Source organism: Musca domestica, unplaced genomic scaffold (genome assembly GCF_030504385.1).
Source record: "Musca domestica strain aabys unplaced genomic scaffold, Musca_domestica.polishedcontigs.V.1.1 69, whole genome shotgun sequence".
In the NCBI taxonomy this organism is placed as follows: domain Eukaryota; kingdom Metazoa; phylum Arthropoda; class Insecta; order Diptera; family Muscidae; genus Musca; species Musca domestica.
In genome coordinates this window covers 435,568-460,605 of record NW_026712380.1, presented here as the reverse complement: position 1 = coordinate 460,605, position 25,038 = coordinate 435,568, and the positions used below count along the sequence as shown (strand labels likewise).

Sequence of the window (25,038 nt, the reverse complement as noted above, 5' to 3'; positions counted from 1 at the left end):
AGCTCCCATATATATTGTTCATCCGATTTGTTATTTTTGTCCTTCGCAACCGTAATATGCACTCTGTAACAACAATATTTGGGGAAACATATCAAATGCAGCTCAGAAATACCTTTGCTAAATTTTATCGAAATCGGTTCAGATTTGGATATAGCTCCCATACATAACTTCGTCCGATTTACCATTTATTGTGCACCAAACGTCTAATATTTGTCCAAATGGGATAGACATACGACCGAATTTAGTCTAGGAGGTAGTATGCCAAATTTGGTGAAGATCGGTTTAGATATAGTTATAGCTCCCATATATATTGTTCATCCGATTTATTGTATTTGTTACCCACAGCCGTAAAATGCACTCCGTAACAACGATATTCAAGGAAATATATCAAATACAGCTCAGAAATATCTTTGTCAAATTATATCGAGATCGGTTCAGATTTGGATATAGCTACCATATATATTTTTATCCGATATTAAATTATTTGTGTACCAAATGGGCAACACATGTCCGAATTTAAAAGATACAAATGCTTCGGCATATTTAGTCCTTTGAACTTTAAATTATAATTGTAATCATAGCTTGTATGATTGAATTCTCCCATAAAAACTTTTAATTGTTATGCGGAGCTCTACTAAATTAGCAAAGTGGTGTAGGGTAACATAAAGTCGGCCTCGCCCGACTTTAAGACTTTTTTATTGTTTTTTTTTTATTAATTTTTCCTCGGACTTTTTTTCGAGTTGATGCCTGCAAGTAATGCAAAATTTCGTTTTAGGCGGAAGGTGTCAAAGGAAGAATTATTCTAATTATTATTTCACTATAAATCTCAAAATAAACCATAAATCTAGGCATAATAGTTTTAATACAAATTACAATCGAATTTCATCTACTAAAATGATGTGCTCGCTTTTAATGCTATTAAATTAATACGTTTCCAATTCAAGTCAAAATCTCTCTTAATTTTTCAGTTTTTGAGAAAAGTGTTAGAGGAAGAAATGTTCAAGATTAAATTTCATTGTGAGTCCCAGAACAAAAGAAATTTGTATATTCAAAATGTACCATAGAAAAATATCATAAATTTCGGTTTTAAAGTGCCTTTTTTATTTTAATTTTCGACACATTTAACACTATTTCCAAATAACCTGCACATGTTCTTATAATGCACGGTCTAATAGCCATCTGGGCATTTGCTCAGAGTATTTTTTTGGCCCAAAGCTTTTTCCCCACACCATCCAATATAACTTTAAAAGATAAATGTTGTGTCCCAACAAAATATAGCCTTAATTCTTGTTATTATGTTTTCCCTCCTCTCACCCTCAATTAGTTTTATAGTTGCATTAACAATTTATAGCCTACCAGTTGCCTTTTCACCTATTTTTCCAGTCCGAATGGCAAATAATCCTAAATAAGAAGAAAAGTCATAATTCACATCTGCCCGATGTCCTTCTGTTTGTTTGCATAAATTATTGCCTGATTATGTTTTCTCATGACATTTTTCAAATTGCTTTTGCAAAGGATTTCAAGAAATCTCTCGCTTTGCTCTATGGAGCTTCTGACAGCCGCATAAAATGTGGATTAAATTCGAAGAAGAAGAAAAAGAAGAATTAAGGAATTTGTCCCTAATCAACAGCAATGATGTGACACTTTACATTTGACAGGTGGGACAGTGTACACATCAAATGTGTCATGTTTTAAAAAAGGGAACATTTTGGATATGCTGCAAGGAGGGTTTTTACAGGGAACTCAATGTTAATGGTACAAATGGAGAAAATTTCTTAACTTTTATAAAATCTACGATTTAAAAATATATTGCTGAGATAAGGCAAATCGGCCGGCTGATGACTCCAAAATAGCGAAAATCAGAACGTAGGGTTCTCTAAAAAATGGACAATATTTAGAAGAAAAAAATTAGATAGCGATTTATAAAAAAACAAGTAAGCAATTGCTATAGCCGTGCGAGGCCTGATACCCTAAAACACTATAATATCTTAGAGGTTCGCTTACGTTCAAATTCATTTTGTCAGATTTCGTTTTCGAAATAATGCCATCCAGGTTCGCACAAATGTTATGTGATTTTTTTGAGCGGGAATAACTTTCCCTATATATACGTTCTCTATCGTGCTGATTGGCATTCGAAACAATTGCACACAAAAGGTGTGGTCCATTTTACAGCTAAATATTTTCCAATGATTATCCAAAATGCTGGACCTCTGCCTTGCCCCTAACTCTCCTCATGCAAAATTCCTTGTCGATTTGTTTTAAATTGTGAGCTATAGAGCGACCGCAAGATCAGTAAAATTTAATTTTTTGGCACACTTAAACCTATAAATGTACATGTTTTAAAACAATAGGCTTCAGTTTTGACCCAAACTCTGTGCAATATTTCATAAGAATCAGACGATAATTGCAATCTGTATATAATACCCTGAACACATACTGGGCGAGATGATAAAAATGCAACCAATTTCAGACTGCTGCCATTTCTAAGCCACTCGTCCGACAGCTGTTAAAATTATTACAGTGACAGCTTATTATATTGTTTACAAGCGTACAAAATCATTTTGTTGAGAATTTTCCTGACAAAAAGTAATTCGTGATGGAATTCAAGCGTGATATTGTGATTTCTTTTTATTTGACTGGAAAACCACAAGTGGCCATCGTTAGATCACTCCAGCATTTCAATGTAAATAAATCTTTTGTGTCTCATTCTATCGCTCGTTACCGTGATACTGGTAGCGTAGCCCGACGTCAAGGAAGTGGCCGGAAGAAAACAGCAACATCAGCAGAAATGGTTCGAAAAGTAAAAAAGCGACTTGATCGAAAGCCGCGTCGCAGTGGCCGAAAAATGGCTCGTGAGCTGAACATATCGTAATATTCCATTTGGCAAATATTGAAAAATGAGCTGGGGGTAAAGCCATTGAAATTTCAAAAAGTGCAAAAACTTACACCGCAACAGAAAGAAAATAGACTCAAAAGAGCTAAAGCGGCGCTTCGCTTGGCCGAAAGTGGTGAACTGCCGAATTTGGTTTTCTCCGTCTCCGATGAGAAAACATTTGTTGTCCAGCAGTTTGTAAACAAACAAAATTAACGTGTTTACTTGCCAAAGAGTCAGCTGAAAATGTGCACCTTCGGTTGTACACCAGAACTCAAGCGCCGGCCATGGTGATGGTGTGGGCCGCCATAACAGCCGATGGTCACTCTCTGCTCGTATTAATCGACCGTGGCATTAGAATGAATGCCGAATATTATCGCGAAAATGTTCTGGAGGGCGTATTAAAGCCTTGGGCACGCAAACATTTTGGCCGCAGACCTTGGAAATTCCAACAGGACTTAGCACCATCGCACTCAGCACGCGCCACCCAAGAGTGGTTACAAAATGTGGTTTCTCGCTTTATTTCCAGCGCACAAACCCAAAATCTCCGGATATTGTGTCATGAGTATTTTGGAAAGCAATGTTGGCACAAAAAAATGCCAAAGTGTCGATCACCTTAAGCAAGCGCTTCGCAGGGAATGGGCCAAAATACCGCAGAACAACATTCGGGCAGGGTGTGACGGTTTCATTGTCCGTTTGAAGGCCATAATTCGTGCCAAAGATGACCAATTCGAACAAATCTAAATTTATTCTAAAATTTGATGCTATTTCCGATATTTTTTGCTTTCATTCAATAAAATTTAAAAAAAAAAATAATTATGGCGTTGGACTTTGTTGCAGTTGTTTTTTATCTCACCCTGTAATGTTGCAGAGTGTTAAAATTAACTTTACAAAAAAAAAAAAAAAATGACAAAAATTAAAAAAATGTAACAGAAAATATTCAGTTTTTTATCTCGATTTCCTTAGATTTTATCTTTTTCAGGCAAGAGGCCATTTCAAATTTGTAAGAATTGTAAAAAATCAGCTCAGCGCTTATAGGCTTATTAGCGAAATATTTAAGATCAATTTCATTTACATATATATTGTACCTAATTTTCTATATATCATAAATTTTGGATATTACCGTCGATATAATGTTCAAAAGTTACCTTTTCGTGTGTTTCTGGTTTCGCCAGGATTAAAGATATTAGCGGTTAATTAAAAATTTTCATATTTTCTAACATAAAAGTTAGTGTCTTTTCCACCTGCTACATGTTGTCCAATGACCGTCCAAATTGGTAGGCTTCTGCCCAGCTAAACTTTAGCTCCATGCTAAATTTTGCGTCGATTGTTCTATAGTTGTGGCCTGTAGAGCAACTGCAAAATCATTATAAATTTTTGTTTTTGGTCCATTTCAATCCCTAAATATTTTTTGATTATCTCCAAAAACAATAGGCTTTAATTCTGATTCTAACCCCACCTCCATTTTCAATTTTGTGATGATCGGGTCATAATTGCGCCGGATTACAAATTAAAATAGACAGACGGATGGACGAACATACATAGCTAGATCGAGATAGAAAGATCGATTTATAGTTTCCTGGATGGGGACCAATATTTCGAGGTGTTACATAATTTTTGGCCCAATCAAACTAAAAATACCCTCCAAAAACTTAGTGTTGTGGGGTATAAAAATAATCAAAAATATTTGCCTTTCCGTCCTGAAGAAAATCGCTAAAAAACAGCTATTGGTCTGATAATTGCTGATTTTAGAATTATATAAATATTTAATTTTCAATATCACTGCAACCCACTGAAACCAAAAACATTTAATTAAATTCATAACATATCCCATTTAATTCGCACACTCACACAAACACATTCCAGCGAACACACACTAATGATAATGAATTTATTTAATGTTTTTACGGTTTCTAAATAAATCCATTACTGTGAATACATTTCCAGTTCAATAAACACAATGATAACGGGTGTGTGTGTGAAGTGAAGAAAATGAAACACACCACCCCGCTCCTCTCTGCCTCGCTTTATGTTATTATATTGTGGAGTTTTCCTTGAACTCAATTTACACTGGATGTTGTCCTCCATAATATTCTCTCAATGTGGGAGTTGAATTGAATTCATCGAAGAGTGAATAAACTTGCAGAGGACATGTTAATGTCAATGATGTAAATGATGAAAAGATAAATCGAAATATGCGTGTGAGTGTTTAAATACATTGAATTTGAGCAAAAAAAAAAAAGGAAAAAAATGTGCTGAAGTTAAAAAAAAAACCTTGTATTTTGAATATAATCAAAAAGATTACATCGATGTGGGGTATGAATTTGCCGAATAAAATCAATATATAATAATTATTTTTTATGTATTCTTTTGGAATTTAATCATCTAAATAATCAAAAAGATTATATCGTTGTGAGATATGAATTTGTTGAAAAAATCAATAGTAATTATTTTTTATGCATTATTACGGAATTTAATCATCTAAATTTTTCTTTGAGTGTAACGATTAGTGCGTGTTTTTGTATGACTTCATTGCTGTATTAGTATGGCATTAAATGGTGTTTGCATGTGTTGGTAATCAATAAATGTAATTATTATCATTGCCGTCATAAATCCATGGAGTAACACACAACCACAGTCACGCACACACACACACGTATATAAAATGCTATTAAACAAATAAACCCCAAAGAAATGTCTCCACACGTACCGTATGGCGTATGATTAACAAACAAGCATGTTCACATTAATCATACGCCATCATGCAAATAATGTGGTACAGAATGCAGATGAGCAATTTTAGATGAAGAGAGAGAGAGAGAGAGAGGTGTAGATATTCTTATTCTAATTTATTTGCATGTAGGTGTGTTCTAAAATCAGGGATGGGAATTTTAGATGTATCTTTAGATGAAATCACAATCTGGGGATTTGGAGTAGATCCAGGGATGCCCATTCATCCGCTTTTATATAATCGTCATCAAATCTAGATAACGTTCGAAAAATTAAAGCGTGTTCCTTTTGACACAAAACTCTCATATATTTCATAACTAGTAAGGAAAATTCAAAAGTCGAACGGGCCGACTATATGATACCATACAACACTATGCATATTTAGTAAAGCTCCCGTAACAAAATAATTTACTTGAAGTAGATCATACCACCTATCAACATTTGGCTTTGGAGCAATTATAATTTGGTTACAGAGGGAACTAATACAGGATGAGATAAAAAATGCATCAAAGTCAAACGCCATAATTTTTATTTATTTTTTTTAATTTTACTGAATGAAGGCAAAAAATTTGGAAATAGCATTTAATTTTAGAATAATTTTCGATTTGTTCGAATTGGTCACCTTGGGCATGAATTATGGCCTTCAAACGGCCAATGAAACCGTCACACGCTGCCCGAATGTTGCTCTGCGGTATTTTGGCAAAGCGCTTGCTTGAGGTGATCGACATTTTGGTAGTTTTTAGTGCCAACCTTGTTTTCCAAAATACTCCAGATACAATAGTCCAACGGATTGGTATCCGGAGATTTTGGTGACCATTGGTGGACCATTTTGGTGGAATTGAAGCGAGGAACCACATTTTTTGGCGCGTGCTGAGTGCGATGGTGCTGAGTCCTGTTGGAATGTCTTAGGTCTGCAGAAAAAATGTTTGCGTGCCCAAGGCTTTAATACACCCTTCAGAATATTTTCGCGATAATATTCGGCATTTATTCTGATGCCACGGTAGATTAATACAAGCGGCCGCCGCTTGAGTTCTGGTGGCCAACCGAAGGTGCATATTTTCAACTGACCTATCTGGCAAGCAAACACGATCTTTTGTTCGTTTACAAACTGCTAGACAACGAATATTTTCTCATCGGAGAAAACCAAATTCGGCAGTTCACCACTTTCGGCCAAGCGAAGCAACTCTTTAGCTCTTTGAGTCTATTTTCTCTCTGTTGCTGTGTATGTTCTTGCACTTTTTAGAATTTCAATGGCTATACCCCGAGCTCATTTTTCAATATTTGCCGAATGGAATATTGCGATATGTTCAGCTCACCAGCCATTTTTTCGGCCACTGCGACGCTGGTTTCGATCAAGTCGCTTCTTTACTTTTCGAACGATTTCTGCTGATGTTGCTCTTTTCTTCCGTGCACTTCCATAACGTCGGGCTACACTACCAGTATCACTTTAACGAGCGATGGTACGAAACACAAAAGATTTATTTACATTTAAATGTTGGAGTGCTCTAACGCTAGCCTCTTGTGGTTTTCCAGCCAAATATAAAGAAATCATACTATCACGCTCGAATTCCATCACGAATAACTTTTTCGTCTGGAGAATTCTCACCAAAATGCTTTAGTACGCTTGTAAACAAGATAATGAGCTGTCACTGGAATAATTTTAACAGCTGTTGGACGAGTTGCTTAAAAATGACAGCAGTCTGAAATTGGTTGCAGTTTTTTCATCTCACCCTACATATGGGAGCTATATCTAAATCTAATTCCATCACCACCAATTTCAACAGGGTTCGTCCTTTGGACAAACAAATATTGGTTGGAAAATTTCATCTCAGTCGGCTAATAAGTGCGACCTGCATTTTGTTCACAAGAATACATGGACAGGCGGACGGACGGACTGACATGCATAAATCGACTCAGAAAGTGATTCTTTGAAGATCCTCAAAAGTTAATGAGGGTCTATTAACAAAGTACATCTAATGTAAATGGCACGTGTATCGGCGTATTGAAAGTTACCATCGCAAAGTAACCTAAAACATTGGGGAAAGTTCCCCCCTACCCCTCAGCCATATGGATATATATTATTTGATACAGTCAAAACTTGCCTCATCGAAATAACAGTTTTTGGCCATTTGCGGCCGATCTAGCTATGTTTGTCCATCTGTCTGTCTGGCTGGTGCGTACGATAACTCTCGAATGGAGTATCCGGTTTGGTTCAAACTTGGTACATCGTAATATTATTATTAAACTTAGATCGAGTTCTGAGATGGGCAATATAGGTACACTCCTTTTGGTTTCTCTCCCACAAAAGTTCAAAATTTTCAAAAAAATATTTTCCTGCACAGAAATAGGAAGGATAATACGATTATGCTCCAACCTTGCGAATCCTAATATTTGCATCAGTGCCATAAATATCTCCCTCTTAAAGGGTCAAATTTTTTAAAAATTGTATCTCCTATCAAATGTGATAGAGTCCGATTGTCTTTAAACTACACACATCACGAACTGATACTTTGCAGCAGAAGCAGCTATGTCGAACGTAGGACAACTGAATGTTTCGATCAATTTATTAATTATTTTAATTTATATTTTAAATGTTAGATTGTAACACCGACACAACGAACATTAGCCCATCTACAAATACTAATATTTACCGAGATTAAAATTATTTTGTGATCCTTCAAATGAATACTACAGGAGTATGCAGAATTTACGTCAATCAGAGTTTGGTGGTCTTTATTGACGCCATCAATTCAAAAGAATATAGAAAAAGAAAAAAAAAAAAAACAAACAATGTAAAACACAAATTTACATTCCGTTTTTTTTGTGAAACATAAAAAAATTCCCACCAATGGGTAGAATATAATCATCATGTCTCATAACCACCACTACACCACGTGCATTCAAATATTTCATATTCCATAACAGCAGATGAGTTGGGCCACGATTGGGGAAGCGGGATGCCTTAAAGGATTTTCCCATATAATTCCAAACCAATTCATGCTGAGCACGAACTCCTGGGTGGTAGTTGTGGCACTGCTGATGTCGATGTGGTTAAACTACGTCATTCGGTGGAATATTTTTCAAATGAATTGCTGTGTGGAATTTAGTGGATTTCTAACAAAAAATGGGGGGAGAGGAGGGGGGGGGGCTTTTGAGAATTTTTGTTAAATAATCAAATTTTTGGAATTGTTTTCAATTTACGAAGGGTTGGGAAAATGAATAAAATTATTGAAATAATAATGATTTCCAATGAATAAATAATTAACATTAACAAAAAACTACGATTTTTGGTTTTAGAACTAATTAAAAATTGTTTCAAAAATTATAATTTTTGCCCAGGAAACCTTTGCAATGTTTTTAAGAATATCATAAATTGTGAACAGGAAAATTTAAACATTTCTTCAAAAATGCATGAGTTTTTACCAGTAGATCTCAAAAATTTATAGAAAAAATCCCCGTTTTGCGGTGAGAAGGCTCTGTTCCTTGACGCTTTCGACTAATAAATAAAATGTAGACGATTCTAGGTCAAGAAATACTTAAAAATATTAAAAATAACAAAGATTCCTGATTATTAAGTTTTGATAAAAAAAAATATCCGTAAAAAATCTACGGCTCTAGGTTAAACACTTATTTGAAAATGTTAAAAATTTTTATAATTCCTGCTAAGGAAACATTAAAAAAATATTCATGGCCACGAAGTTAAGGTTCATGAATTATATTTTAGAAATCCATGAATTATTTAAAGAAGGTCCTTGGAAATAAGGTCTTGAAAGAAATTTTAAAAAATCCACGATTTGCGAGAACAATTATCTAAAAATATGTGTGAAAAAATCTACGATTGATAGATAGGAGGAGGTTATTGAAAATTGAATTGAAAATTTAATTAACCTCATGTGTTTTAAAAATCCCCGGATTGTTAGAGGATGGTCCTTGAAATAAATTAAAAAAAACAACCATGACCAAACGTTTTGAAAATCAAAATATCTATAATTCCAAAAAGTACTTAAAAATATTTAACAAAAATCCTTTATTTCTGGTCAGAAGGTCATTGGAAAATATTTTTAATTCAAAATATTTGATCAGAATGTCCATTAAACTGGGGCAGTACGTCTATGAGGAATATTAAAAAAAAACACAATATTTAGGTTTTGAAAAATCATGTTTTGTGACCAGAAGATCCTTGACTTTTTTTTTTAAATAAAAAATTAATTTTTAATCCTTAAAAGAGATTTAAAACAGGGACACAATTCTTGAATATTCCTTGAAAATATTAAAAAGAATTCCACGATATGTTGAAAGAAGATCCATGATTTGTGATCCGAAGGTCCTTTAAAAATATTTTTTAAAAAATATACGATTTATGTTCAGGAGAAATGCACGATAACTGGAAAAATATTTCAACTAAAATCCATCCAAAATTTAAACCAAATCCAAAAATTCTTGGAAAAATATGAAAAAATACACGATTTGTCATTAAATCCAAAGGGTCTTAAAAATAGTCAATTATAATCGAAGTTTTTGGTCGAAAAGTCATTTGGAAAATATTTAAAAAATCCATAATATGAAACACTTAAAAATTTAGTATTTGAGAAGAAAGGATCATGTTTAAAAATCCCTTTTTAGGAAAATAACTTCTTTGAAAGGTATTAAAAAATCCCTAAATTGTGAAAAGAAGATCCTCGGACTTTGGAAGAAACCAGGACTTCAAGGATGAAGTAATCAACTCTTTGGTTAAAAAATATCAACTCTATGAGTCGGGAAGTGCTTGCTAAATATTACAAAAATCTAAGCAATTTATGACCTAAAGTACTCTAAAAATATTAGCAGAATTTTATGATTTTTGGAAAGGAAGAATTTGACAAATATTTTAAGAATCTACACTTCTGGGCCAATATATTTTCTAAATTTTCTTTTATACCCTCCATTCCTCCATTTGTCATTCCGTTTGTAACACCTTAGACCCCACAAAGTATATATATTCTTGATCAGGATGAAATTTTATGTCGATTTAGCGATGTCCGTCCGTCTGTCCGTCTATCCGTCTGTGGAAATCACTCTAGCTTCCGAACGAATTGAAGTAGATTGATAAAATTTTGCTCAAATGTATACTATGTCTGCAGGACTCTTGGTATTGAAAATGGGCCATGTAGGTCCACGTTTTGGTATAGCCCCATATAACGGTATCTACCGATATTCGGTATTTTGATGATTTTAGCGTATTTATTCACCGGAATTGTTTCAAATTTTTTATTTGAAGTTCGCAATGGATACTACAGCCTAAGGCAGAAAATTGTCTGTGCAGGTCCACGTCTTCGTAGAGCCCCCATATAACGGTACCTCCGATATTCGGTATTTTAATGATTTTATGGACAATTTTTCACCAGAATAGTTTCAAATCTGGTATTTGAAGTTCGTAATGGATACTAAAGCCTATGGCAGAGAATTATTTGTGCAGGTCCACGTCTTCGGTACCTCCCGATATTCGGTATTTTGATGATTATAACGAATTTATTCACCGGAATCGTCTCAAATTTGGTATTTGAAGTTCGTAATGGATACTACAGCTTAAGACAGAAAATTGTCTGTGCAGGTCCACGTCTTCGTATAGCCCCCATATAACGGTACCTCCCGATATTCGGTACTTTGATGAGTTTAGCGACATTATTCATTGGAATTGTTTCAAATTTGGTATTTGAAGTTTGTAATGGATACTACAGCCTATGAGTCTGTGCAGGTTCACGTCTTCGTATAGCCCCCATATAACGGTACCTTCCGATATTCGGTATTTTGATTTTATCGACATTATAACCGTTTTTTTTAAGTTTCGCATTTGAATATTATAATGGCTTATGACAAATCTTACCTATGCAGGTTCATGTCGTCGTATAGACCCTAATATAATAGCTACATTCGGTATTTTTAAGATTTTAACAGAATTTTTAACGGATTTTATTGTTTTTGCGAATTGCCAAATTCGTTTCAAATGGTGGAGGTTATTCAACCGGCCCAGCTGAACTTACAGCTTTTTTACTAATCCCCGATTCGTCTTACATTTCTATTTCTACTTACACAAGATCTGCTGCGAAGAAGGGTCAAAATTTTGAAAGCTTCATGGATGCTCAGTAAACTCGAAATTAACATCCGATTCCAGTCAAACTTGGTACATCTCAATATTTCCATCAACACAAGATCTGTTATAAAGATGGTGGAGATCGTTCCATTCGTTCTTGTACTTCCCCATATAGGATTTATGGTTTTGAAAAATAAAACGCGCAAAGAAAGCGAAATAAGCATCCCACTTTCTTTTAATTCTACACATACCAAAATTTTTGCTAACACAAGATCTGTTGTGAAGATGATATATATTTGCGACTCCCTTCGGGTATCTCACCAACAAAGGGTCACAATTTTCAATATTTTTTTCTGTCATAACTTGCGAAACAAGTCAGCGATTCTTTACAACTTGCTTCATCTCAATATTTCGCTCAACCAGAAAACTGAGAAGAATATGGAATTTATCGGAATTTATGTTTTCGCGTGAAATTGGATGTAAATGTTCGATTTTTTGGAAAATGTAATACTTCGGTCGATTATATCTGGTACCTCAGGCATATTTTAACATTTTCCAAAAATTATCACATATCTCATATAGAGTAAATGAAGTAGTCGATAAGTTTAAGCCTGGCACATTGAAATATTTATATCATATTTATTTAGGTCCGATACGAAATGGATAATATTGGCCCTATACTTTAAAATCGTAATTTTGACTGCATCATATATATACCGTCTGTTAGCGTAAGGCTAAGGGTATAACATTTTCAGTTTAAATATGTTATATGTCAAAGTTTCTAAGCACATAAATTCCCTACAGCAATCCATAGTTTGATATTTACTGCGAAAAATAATAACCATTTAAATAAATAGGAAAATAAAAGTTTTCATCATTAAAATTTAATGTTTCTGGGAAAAATGTCAGTTAACTATAAAAAAAAGTTAGATGAGAATACAACGGAAACATTTTATGGCCACTAAACTTAAAGTTGGTAATAGAGAATTGAATGGAGTAGGTCAAAAGGGTATGGTGTTAGAGTGCAGGAGATAGAAGATTTAGAATTGGGTAGCAGAGATCCATGAGGATACATATTAACAGGCAGCTTAATTCTCTAAAACTACAGCCAAACCTTGATATAACCACCATTGGAATTTCAATTTTCTGGACTCTTCGAAAAAAATATTTTTGGTACCCAATGAAGTTAGTGTTACATACTTTCGACTGTGTGCCTCTACACAACCATTTATGTATGTTATGTAACAAAGAAAAAAAAACTTTTGTCTCTCTCCGCAACATTAGCCCGTCAATCAATGTCAAAGTTCACAAAAGTTATATGGCTCGGCAACGTTAAACATTCAACATGGATTATTTACAATGACATTCAATGTGAAACGGGGGAAAAGCTTAGTTTCGAAAAAAGTTCCGAGGCAAGAGGAAGCACTGATAACTCTCCATCGTTAAAGCATAATTCAGTAATTGATTGATTGCAGCGAACCAGAAAAAAACGGACCAGCAAGAGCCACTTTAAAGGGGAAACTCAATTTAAAAAACGTTTTGTGTCTGAAGCACATGCAGAGACACTTGAAACAACTTGCAATAAATTACCTGGAAATCTGAAGCGTTATCAGTTATCTGAAAATAAAGAGAGGAGAACAAAATTGAATTTTGATGTTATATATTATGTGGAATTGTAGTTAGAAAATATAATAATAACATTTTTATGAGAGGACGATGCAGGATATGCCATTTTTTCTATAATTGCTTTGTGTTATATTGGCAATACTGAAATTAAAATATCAATTTTTTAATGTCTATCAATCAATTATCATCAATAAATAGAACATTTTTTTACCCTCAGCCATGTGGCTAGAATGACTAGAAGCCTGCCTCATCAAAATAACGGTTTTAGACCCTAGGTCTATTGGATCAAATCCGTTCCAGGACATTCGGAGTCGATTTAGAGATGTCCGTCCGTCCCTCTGTCTGTCTGGTGGGCACGATAACTCTCGAAGGGTGTATCCGATTTGGTTCAAAATTGGTTCATCGTAATATTATTGTCAAACTTAGATCGAGTTCAGATATGGGCAATATCGGTCCACTCCTTCTGGTACTACCCCTACAAAAGGTCGAAATTTTCAAAAAAAAAAAAAAAAAAAAATCGCTGTGCAGATCTTTCTGTACATAATCCGCTTTTGCTCCAACTTTGCAAATCGTAATATTTACATGAGTTTTAGATCAGGTGCCAAAATGGACAATATAGGCCCTCTAAATCCAGTACCTTCCCCACAAAGGGTCAACATTTTGAATAATTGCAACTCCTAAAAAATGTGATGTATGAGTCCGATTGTCTTGAAATTTCACACATCCCAATACTTTTATCAACCCAAGGTCTGGTGTTAAGATGGAATATATCGGTCCACTCCTTCTGGTACCTCCCTCCCACAAAATGCCGAAATTTTCCAAAAATATATTTTCTGTACAGAAAGAGAAACGATTATTCGATTTTGCCCCAACTTTGCAAATCTTTATATTTGCGTCACTGCTAGGTCAGGTGCAAAAATGGATAATATCGGTCCACTTGATCAAGTACCTCCCCCACAAAGGGTCAAAATTTTGAATAATTATAACTCTTGTAAAATGTGATGTAAGATTCCGATTGTCTTCTAATTTCACACATTCTAATATTTTTATAAAGCCAAGATCAGGTACTAAGACGGAATATATCAGTCCACTCCCTCTGGTACCTTCCCCACAAATGGCAGAAATTTTGAATATCCATTGAGCTCATAAATCGCGAAATTAATATCCGATTCCATTTAGGCTTGGCACATCCGAATATTTCTATCAACACAGGATCTGTTATAAAAACGGTGGAGATTGGACCATTTCTTCTGGAACCTTCCCCACAAAGGTTCAAAGTTTTAAATAAAAAAACGTTTACAAAATCCGAAATAAGCATCAGATTCTTTTTATATTTCACACATCCCATTATTTCCACTAACAAAAGATCTGTTGTGAAGATGGAATATATCGGTCCACTTCTTCCGGTACCTCCCCCACAAAGGCTGACATTTTTGAATATCCATGAAGCTCATAAACAGCGAAATTAACATCCGATTCCATTCAAGACTTGGTATATCTCAATATTGCCATCAACACAAGATATGTTATAAAGATGGTAGAGATCGCACCATTACTTCTGGAACCTTCCCCACAAAGGGTCAAAGTTTTGAATAACAAAAACGTTTATAAAATCCGAAATAAGCATCAGATTCTTTTTATATTTCACACAATTTCATTATCATTAAAAACGAAATAAGCATCCGGTTCTCTTCAAATTACACACATCACAATATTTTCATTAACCCTAGCTCTGGGGTAAAGAAACTCCCTCTGGTACCTCCCCCACAAAGGGTCAAAATTTTAGGTATCCGTGAAGCTTATAAAGCGCTAAATAAACATTCGATTCCATTCAGACTTCGCACATCTCGATATTTCTATCAAGCAACAGATCTGGTGTAAAGATGGAAGGGATCGGACCATTTCTTCTGGTACTTCCCCCCAAATAGAACTTAAGATTTAGAAAGCCATACCCTCAAAGAACACGAATAAGTATCAACTCCCTTCAAATGAAACACATGCAAACATTTTTGCTAACAAAAGATCTGTTTTGAAGATGATATACATCTGATAACCCCTTCGGGTACCTCACCCACAAAGGCTCACAATTTCCAATACTTATATCTGTCATAACTTGCGAAACAAGTCGGCGATTTTTTACAACTTGTTATATCTAAATATATGTCTCTTAACCAGAATCTTGAGATGAATAGGGAATTTATGATTTCCCATAAAATTGGAGATAAATGTTCGATTTGCTTATAATTTTGACCATACCAATATTTTTATCTGCATTAGATGAAGCATGAAAATAGAAAACTTCGGTAAAGGTCGACAATTTAAATAATCAGATTAAGATTCGGATTCGCTACCCATCACGAAAGGCTAGTTCGAGATTTAAAGTCCATCGAGTTTAAGTCTCCTCCTCCTCCCGGCATATGCCCGAAAGGCCATTTCTCCATATATTTCGAATCGATGTTTGAACTGAAGTTCCCTTTACTCAATAATTTCCAGTGAATGACTTGGTCTGACATTCTTGTTTAAAATGGCAATTGTTTTTTTACAACTTCGAAACTAACTAAAATTCTTTTTCACAGAAAAAATCTCCTTGTTGTGATTTTCCATTTACCATTCTTTTACACGGAATTATTGTTGCTTTCACAAAATGGAATTTTGATACAAACCAATTTTTGTTGCCAAACAAAATCTACAACATTTTAGCAAATGAATAAAATATAACTTTGCATACAAGAAAAAAAAAAAACAACAAACAAACACCAACAACAAACAACGAACCACAAAAATCTCACCGACAACAATGCCCCAACATCAACAGCACCAGCCAAAAAACAAAAGGAGGCGTGGGTGTTTGGAAAACTTAAATATTCATCCCTCGCTTTGTTACTTACCATCACGGTGGATGGCGATGATGACGTTTAGCGAGCGTTTGGGAGGAAAAATATAGTGGGCGACATATTTTATCCCCCAATCGCCAAGCGTCAACTTCCATCCAACCAGCCAACGTAACAAACACACTTCGTTGCATTGTTCTAATTAGTTTGGCCAACAACAATGGTTATGGTGGCGGTGCTGGTCCTCGTTGTGGAGAGGCAAACAACATGCTTGCAAACAATGTGACATATTTAAACATGTGACTTGTTCGACGTTAAATGACAAAAGGAACTAAATGCCGAAATTTGAATAATAATCAACGCCAAGACGAAACGGCTGAAGCTAAAAACTCGAATTTTTGCACGATGGATGCGTGATGTGTGATAAGGCTGGGTTTTAAAAATTCCTACTAAAAGGGTACGATTAGTACTAAAAATTTAATTCTTAATATTGGACAAACGGAATGAGTTAGAATTCTGAGTTTTGGAATAAGAGTCACTAATGGAGTGCAGAATAGATGTAACATTTTTTTTCTTTGGAAATTTGAACTTGAATTTTACGAAAAGTTCTAAAGTGGCATCATTTGATATTACACGAACGGATAGAGCTAAAAACTTGAAATTTGGTATGAGAATCAAGGTTTGATACAAGAAGGTTGTTGAAATGTGTTCTATGTGTGCGAACTGTACTAAATGGTACTAAATTTAGAAAAGTCTGGTTAAGGGTGAACGGATGAATCTGAAATTTAAATTTTTGTATTGGGATCCCTGTTGGTGGTAGGCTGATGGTGATAAAGAGGTGGAGATTGGAAATGTGTATTACAAGTGCAAGAAAAGTTCTAAATAGTACTATAATTGGTATTGGATGACCTGAGTGTGCTGAAAATTGGTATTGGGGTCGCTGTTCATGTGAAGCATGGATATATGGAGTTCGTTTTAGAAAGGTGTACTATAAGTGTACGAAAAGTAGTACTATATTTGCTACAATATGATATTGGATGGAATTCGGTATTAGGTTCGCAGTTCATGTGTAGCCTGGACTCTGGAGATGGTTTCGGTAATATCTACTATAATTATACTGAAGGGTACTATATTTAGTACTGGGTGAAGGGATAGAGATAAAATTCTGAAATTTGCTATTCAGATTACTGATGGTATCTGTATTTGAGATATGGCAGTGGTTTGAAAATCCATCCTGTATTTGTACGAAAAGTACTAAATGGTACTAAATGTGATATTGGGGTAAGGGAATAGGACTGGAATCCTCAAATATGATATTGAGGTGACTGTGAGTATCTGGAATTAAGATGTGGAGGTGGTTTTGGAAGTGTGTATTATAATTACACAAAAATACTGAATAGTACAAAATTTGGTATTGGGTGAAGGAAAAAAGCTGAAATTCGGAAATTTTTATAGATGCCACTCTTGGTGACTGTGACTGAGAAATAGGTACTATAAATGAACGAAAAGTACTGAATGGAGCTATATTTGGTATTGGGTGTAGGAATGGAGATAAAATTCTGTAATTTGGTATGTAGATTACTGATTGTACCTTTTTTTGACATTTGACAGTGATTTGGAAATACATCCTATATTTGTACTAAATTGGTAAATTTGGTATTTGATGAGGGGATAAAGCTGTACTATAATTGTACGAAAAGTACTAAATAGTACTAAATTTAGTATTGGGTGGAAAAAACAAGTTGAAATTCTGAAATTTTATATGGATGTTACTGTTGGTATCTAAGCTTGAAAGGAGTAGCTCGTTATATATGCGTACTAAATGGTACTAAATTTGCTAATAAGGGAAGTTACAGAGCTGAAACCCTGAAGTATGTATTTAAGGTCGCTGTTGTTTCCTGAGTCTGAGATTTAGAGATTGTTTTGAAAATGCGTATTTTAACTATACGAAAAAAAAAAATAAATTAAATGCTACTAAATTAGGTATTGGGTGAAGGGATAGAGCTGACATTCTTAAATTTGATATGGAATTTACTGTTGATGTCTATAGTTGAAGTAGAAGGAGGTACTTTTGGAAAGGCGTACAATAAACGTAAGAAAAGCGCATAATGCCACAAAATTTTGTCTGTCTGGCTGGTGCGCACGTCGTATCTGATTTGGACCAAACTTGGTACATCGTAATATTATCAAACTCAGATCGAGTTCGGAGATGGGCAATATCGACTGCTTCTGGTACCTCCCACGCAAAAAAAAAAAAACATATTTTTCTGCACTGAAAGAGAAATGATAGTCCGAGTTTGCAAATTCTGATATTTGCATCAGTGAAAACGGACAATATCGGTCTACTCTTTCGCGTACCTCCCTCAAAAATGGTCAACATTTTGGATGAACCTCATAAAACGCGAAATTAACATTCGATTCCATTCATCTAAATATTTCTATCAACACAAGATCTGTTATAAGGATGGTAGAGATCGGACCATTCCTTCTGGTACATCCCCCACAAAGGGTCAAAGTTTTGAATAACCAAAACGATAATAAAAAATCTGAAATAAGCATCCGGTTCTCTTCATATTCCATTATTTCAACTAACACAACATCTGCTGTAAAGATGGGATATATCGATCCACTCCTTCTGCTATCTCCCCCACAAAGAGTCAACATTTTGAACATCCACGGATCTCAAAAAACGCGAAATTAACATCTGATTCCATTCAGACTTGGCGCACCTCAATATTTCTATCGACACAAGATCTGTTACAACGATGGTAGAGGTCGGACCATTTCTTCTGGCACCTTCCCCACATAGTGTTCAAGATTTTGAAAAACAAAACACTCAGAGAAAGCGAAATATGCATTCAGGGTCAACGTCAAGGGTAACAATTTTCAATACTTTTATCGGTCATAACTTGCGAACTCTCAGCGATTCTTTACAACTTGTTATATCTAAATATTTCTCTCAACAAGAAACCTGGGAGGAATATGGAATTTACGATTTCCGCATAAAATAAGATAAAATTTTTCGGTTTTCTTCAAATTTTGTCCACACCAATTTTTATCTGTATTAGATGAAATATGAAAATGGAATACTTCAGATGGCTTAATGTGGTACCTCTAGCACATTTTAACATTTTCAAAGCATTATCACATATCTCATATAAAGTGAAGGAAGTAACCAATATAGTCCAAACCTTGACCATCGCAATATTTATATCATATTTATTTAGGTTCGATTCGAAATGGACAATATAAGCCCATTCCTTGGGAACTTACTCCATGGAGGGTCAACAATTTAAATAATCATAACAAAAGTCAAATATAATTAAATAATTGAATATTGGCTGAGGGTATACATCTTTCAGCAAACCCGAATGACACTTTTTAATTTGTCCGATTTTATTTATTTTTTTTAATAAATTAATAAAATAATTTTTTTTTATTAATTATTCAATTTATTTGTTTTCATTTCAGGATCAGCATCATGTGAACGTTTCGATTGGTAAGGGTTTTTTTAATATCTTATTTCATTCTAAACTAGTATAATGTGGTAAGGGTTCAAAAAAATCCGTATGTTGGTATCAAGATAAGTCTACATTATTATTAGCTCCACCATAATATGGAGGCTATATTAAATTATTCACGATGTACAGGATGAGATGAAAAAACTGCAATCAACTTAAGACTGCTGTCATTTCCAATCCACTCGTTCGACACCTTTTAAAATTATTCCAGTAACAGCCGATTATATTGTTTACAAGCGTAGAAAAGCATTTTGGTGAGAAGTTTCCACAAAAAAAGTTATTCGTGATGGAATTCTAGCGTGATAGGGTGATTTCTTTATATTTGGCTTGAAAACCACAGGTGGCTATCGTTAGAGCACTCCAGCATTTAAATGTGAATAAATCGTTTGTGTCCCGTACCATCGCTGGTTACCGCGATACTGGTAGCGTAGCGCGACGTCAAAGAAGTGAACGGAAGAAAACAGCAACAATGGTTCGAAAAGTAAAGAATCGATTTGATCGAATCCCGCGTCGTAGTGGCCGAAAAATGGCTCGTGAGCTCAATATATCGAAATATTTCATTCGGCAAATATTGGAAAATGAGTCCGGGTAAAGCTTATGAAATTCCTAAGGGTGCAAGAACTTACACCGCAACAGAAAGAAAATAGACTCAAAAGAGCTAAAGAGTTGCTTCGCTTGGCCGAAAGTGGTAAACTGTCGAATTTGGTTTTCTCCGATGAGAAAACATTAGTTGGCCAGTAGTTTGTAAACAAGCAAAAGATCGTGTTTACTTGCTAAAGAGGCCAGCTGAAAATGTGCACCTTCGGTTGGCCACCAGAACTCAAGCGCCGGCCATAGTGATGGTGTGGACCGCCGTAACAACCGATGGTCGCTCTCCGCTCGTATTAATCGACCATTGCATCAGAATAAATGCCGAATGTTATCGCGAAAATATCCTGGAGGGTGTATTAAAGCCTTGGGCACGCAAACATTTTGGCCGCAGACATTGGACATTCCAACGGGACTCAACACACGCCACCCAAGAATGGTTACAAAATGAGGTTCCTCGGTTTATTTCTTGCGCACAATTGCCACCAAAATCTCCGGATACCAATCCGTTGGACTATTGTGTCTGGAGTATTTTGGAAATCAAGGTTGGCACTAAAAAGTACCAAAGTGTCGAGCACCTCAAGCAAGCGCTTCGCCGGGAATGGGGCAAAATACCGCAGAGTAACATTCGGGCAGCGTGTGACAGTTTCATTGTCCGTTTGAAGGCCATAATTCGTGCCAAAGGTGACCAATCCGTTGGACTATTGTGTCTGAAGTATTTTGGTAATCAAGGTTGGTACTAAAAATACAAAAGTGTCGGAGCACCTTAAGCAAGCGCTTCGCCGGGAATGGGCCAAAATACCGCAGAGCAACATTCGGGCAGCGTGTGACGGTTTCATTGGCCGTTTGAAGGCCATAATTCGTGCCAAAGGTGACCAATTCGAACAAATCTAGACTTATTCTAAAATTTGATGGTATTTCCGACATTTTTTGCTTTCATCCACAATAAAAAAAATGAAAAATTATGGCGTTTGACTTTGTTGCAGTTTTTTACCTCAACATGTATAAGCGCGTCATAAAATCAAGTGCTTGATTATGTCAAGCTCCAAGTAAAAAGGTTGTAGCTCCTGGAGTTCAACAGATATCAAAATGAAAATTTTATAGAAACTTTTAACTTTTTTTCGTGGAAGAAATAAATATTCCTAACTCCAACATTAAAGCTCTTTAAATATTTGTGTTACAATCGGAACATTTGTCCGTTTTAACGTTAATTAATCGTTTTCTTTGCCACATCAATACAGGACACTTATGACAATCATCAACGTCAAAAGATGTCTAGCAGTCTCTTGTCAATGCACATCATCAATGGCCTCCGGCCAAATATCTGAATTTCAATCACGATCCACAAATTTTTCTCAATGAACCCAAGGCTTACATAAATGTGTCGTGTATATCATCATTTAATTTCCATCAATTTATTATTTAGAACATTTTGCATTTCATCTACTCGCACATTTGGTTATGTTGGCCGAAAGCGATAACGCACCACCTACCACAAACATTTCCAATATATTAGGTTGTTTCCAATCAATGCCAGACAATGGCAACATTCATAGAAATATCCAATATTTGAATGTTATTTTTGTCGGAGTATCTTTGGACAAAAGAAAGTCTGCCTATTGTTCTCGAAATTCAAATTCGATTTTGGAAAAATTTATGCAAATGGATACAAAAATGATTAGGTAAATGATTGAAATGACAATCACAATAACCTATTATACATATCAATGTATTGTGTCATATACGTGTGTACATTTACATATACACAACATACTGCCACAATCCATATCGATACGAAACATAACTACACCTGAATGTAACAAACAAACGAACAAAAAAATGTAATCTCGAATGAATCACTGGCAGCGGTAACTACAGTTGAGGGTGGAAATGAATTTTCAAAAAAAAAAAAAAAATCTGTGAAGCTGATACAACCATACGTTTGGGGTTGAGGGAAAATGGAATAACATGACATGAGACTATGTCAGTAAGCTGTTCTTCTGTGACAGTTTACTGACAGAGCTACGCGTTTGAATACTGATTTAGAAAATATTCACTAGTGTTTTAGAATAGCAGGCGTTATTAAGAAGCATGTTTAATGTAAATGGATTTAGTTAAGAGTATATAGAACCATGGAGGATTGATTTAAAAAAACAAAAACTTTTACAGTAGGAAAATCAAAAAGGACTGTTTTTTTAGGACCTGATTACTGATTACTGGCACCTGGTTTTGGTCTTTCGAAAATAATTTCTCAGTCCCTGAGGACAGATTTCTCTATCGAAAAAATAGTGCTCAGCCACACAGGCCTCTGATTTTTTTGCTATAGAAAATAATACTTTTGTCCAAAAGAGCTATTCTTTTTAATAGAAAAAAATACCTTAGTTCTGGAGGACCAATTTTTTTCTATAGAAAAGAAGTAGGTCTCAGTCACTGAGGCATATCCGATGTTTTCTATAGAAAAGAAGTAGGTCTCAGTCACCGAGGCCTATTCGATTCTCTAGAATAAAAAGGCCTCAGTCTGTAACCGTCTGTCTATAGAAAAAATAGCCTTCAGGCCTTCAATTTTTTTCTAAAGAAAAAATAGTTCTCAGCCCTTCGTTTTTTTTCTATAGAAAAAATAGTCCTCAGCCCTTCGTTTTTTTTTTCTATAGAAAAAATAGTACTCAGGCCTTCGATTTTTTTCTGTAGAAAAAAAATAGTACTCAGGCCTTCGATTTTTTTCTATAGAAAAAAATAGTACTCAGGCCTTCGATTTTTTTCTATAGAAAAAAATAGTACTCAGGCCTTCGATTTTTTTCTATAGAAAAAAATAGTACTCAGGCCTTCGATTTTTTTCTATAGAAAAAAATAGTACTCAGGCCTTCGATTTTTTTCTATAGAAAAAAATAGTACTCAGGCCTTCGATTTTTTTCTATAGAAAAAAATAGTACTCAGGCCTTCGATTTTTTTCTATAGAAAAAAATAGTACTCAGGCCTTCGATTTTTTTCTATAGAAAAAAATAGTACTCAGGCCTTCGATTTTTTTCTATAGAAAAAAATAGTACTCAGGCCTTCGATTTTTTTCTATAGAAAAAAATAGTACTCAGGCCTTCGATTTTTTTCTATAGAAAAAAATAGTACTCAGGCCTTCGATTTTTTTCTATAGAAAAAAATAGTACTCAGGCCTTCGATTTTTTTCTATAGAAAAAAATAGTACTCAGGCCTTCGATTTTTTTCTATAGAAAAAAATAGTACTCAGGCCTTCGATTTTTTTCTATGGAAAAAAATAGTACTCAGGCCTTCGATTTTTTTCTACAGAAAAAAATAGTACTCAGGCCTTCGATTTTTTTCTACAGAAAAAAATAGTCCTCAGGCCTTCGATTTTTTTCTATAGAAAAAAATAGTACACAGGCCTTCGATTTTTTTTCTATAGAAAAAAATAGACCTCAGGCCTTCGATTTTTTTTTTCTATAGAAAAAAAATAGACCTCAGGCCTTCGATTTTTTTTCTATAGAAAAAAAATAGACCTCAGACCTTCGATTTTTTTTCTATAGAAAAAAAATAGACCTCAGACCTTCGATTTTTTTTCTATAGAAAAAAAATAGACCTCAGGCCTTCGATTTTTTTTCTATAGAAAAAAAATAGACCTCAGGCCTTCGATTTTTTTTCTATAGAAAAAAAAATAGACCTCAGGCCTTCGATTTTTTTTCTATAGAAAAAAAAAATAGACCTCAGGCCTTCGATTTTTTTTTCTATAGAAAAAAAAAAAATAGACCTCAGGCCTTCGATTTTTTTTCTATAGAAAAAAAAATAGACCTCAGGCCTTCGATTTTTTTCTATAGAAAAAAAAAATAGACCTCAGGCCTTCGATTTTTTTTCTATAGAAAAAAATAGACCTCAGGCCTTCGATTTTTTTTCTATAGAAAAAAATAGACCTCAGGCCTTCGATTTTTTTTCTATAGAAAAAAATAGACCTCAGGCCTTCGATTTTTTTTCTATAGAAAATTTTTTTTTCTATAGAAAAAAATAGACCTCAGGCCTTCGATTTTTTTTCTATAGAAAAAAATAGACCTCAGGCCTTCGTTTTTTTTTCTCTAGAAAAAAAAAGACCTCAGACCTTCGTTTTTTTTTCTGTAGAAAAAAAAAAAGTCCTCAGGCCTTCGTTTTTTTTTTCTGTAGAAAAAAAATTCCTCAGGTCTTCGATTTTTTTCTATAGAAAAAAATAGACCTCAGGTCTTCGATTTTTTTTCTATAGAAAAAAATAGACCTCAGGTCTTCGATTTTTTTCTATAGAAAAAAATAGACCTCAGGTCTTCGATTTTTTTTCTATAGAAAAAAATAGACCTCAGGTCTTCGATTTTTTTTCTATAGAAAAAATAGACCTCAGGTCTTCGATTTTTTTTCTATAGAAAAAAATAGACCTCAGGTCTTCGATTTTTTTCTATAGAAAAAAATAGACCTCAGGTCTTCGATTTTTTTCTATAGAAAAAAATAGACCTCAGGTCTTCGATTTTTTTTCTATAGAAAAAAATAGACCTCAGGTCTTCGATTTTTTTTCTATAGAAAAAAATAGACCTCAGGTCTTCGATTTTTTTTCTATAGAAAAAAATAGACCTCAGGTCTTCGATTTTTTTTCTATAGAAAAAAATAGACCTCAGGTCTTCGATTTTTTTTCTATAGAAAAAAATAGACCTCAGGTCTTCGATTTTTTTTCTATAGAAAAAAATAGACCTCAGGTCTTCGATTTTTTTTCTATAGAAAAAAATAGACCTCAGGTCTTCGATTTTTTTTCTATAGAAAAAAATAGACCTCAGGTCTTCA

The 25,038-nt window shown here is 34.5% G+C and overlaps 1 protein-coding gene across 2 annotated transcripts in view; it reads left to right on the top strand.

The window, feature by feature from the left end:
* LOC131805970 (MAP kinase-activating death domain protein-like) overlaps positions 1 to 25,038 on the top strand; it is a 145,298-nt gene that overhangs the window by 32,645 nt on the left and 87,615 nt on the right. For both annotated transcript variants that reach the window (XM_059129778.1, XM_059129779.1), the window contains exon 3: positions 19,601 to 19,628. The gene's annotated coding sequence lies outside the window, so the exon portion shown is untranslated. The remainder of the gene's footprint in view (positions 1 to 19,600; positions 19,629 to 25,038) is intronic.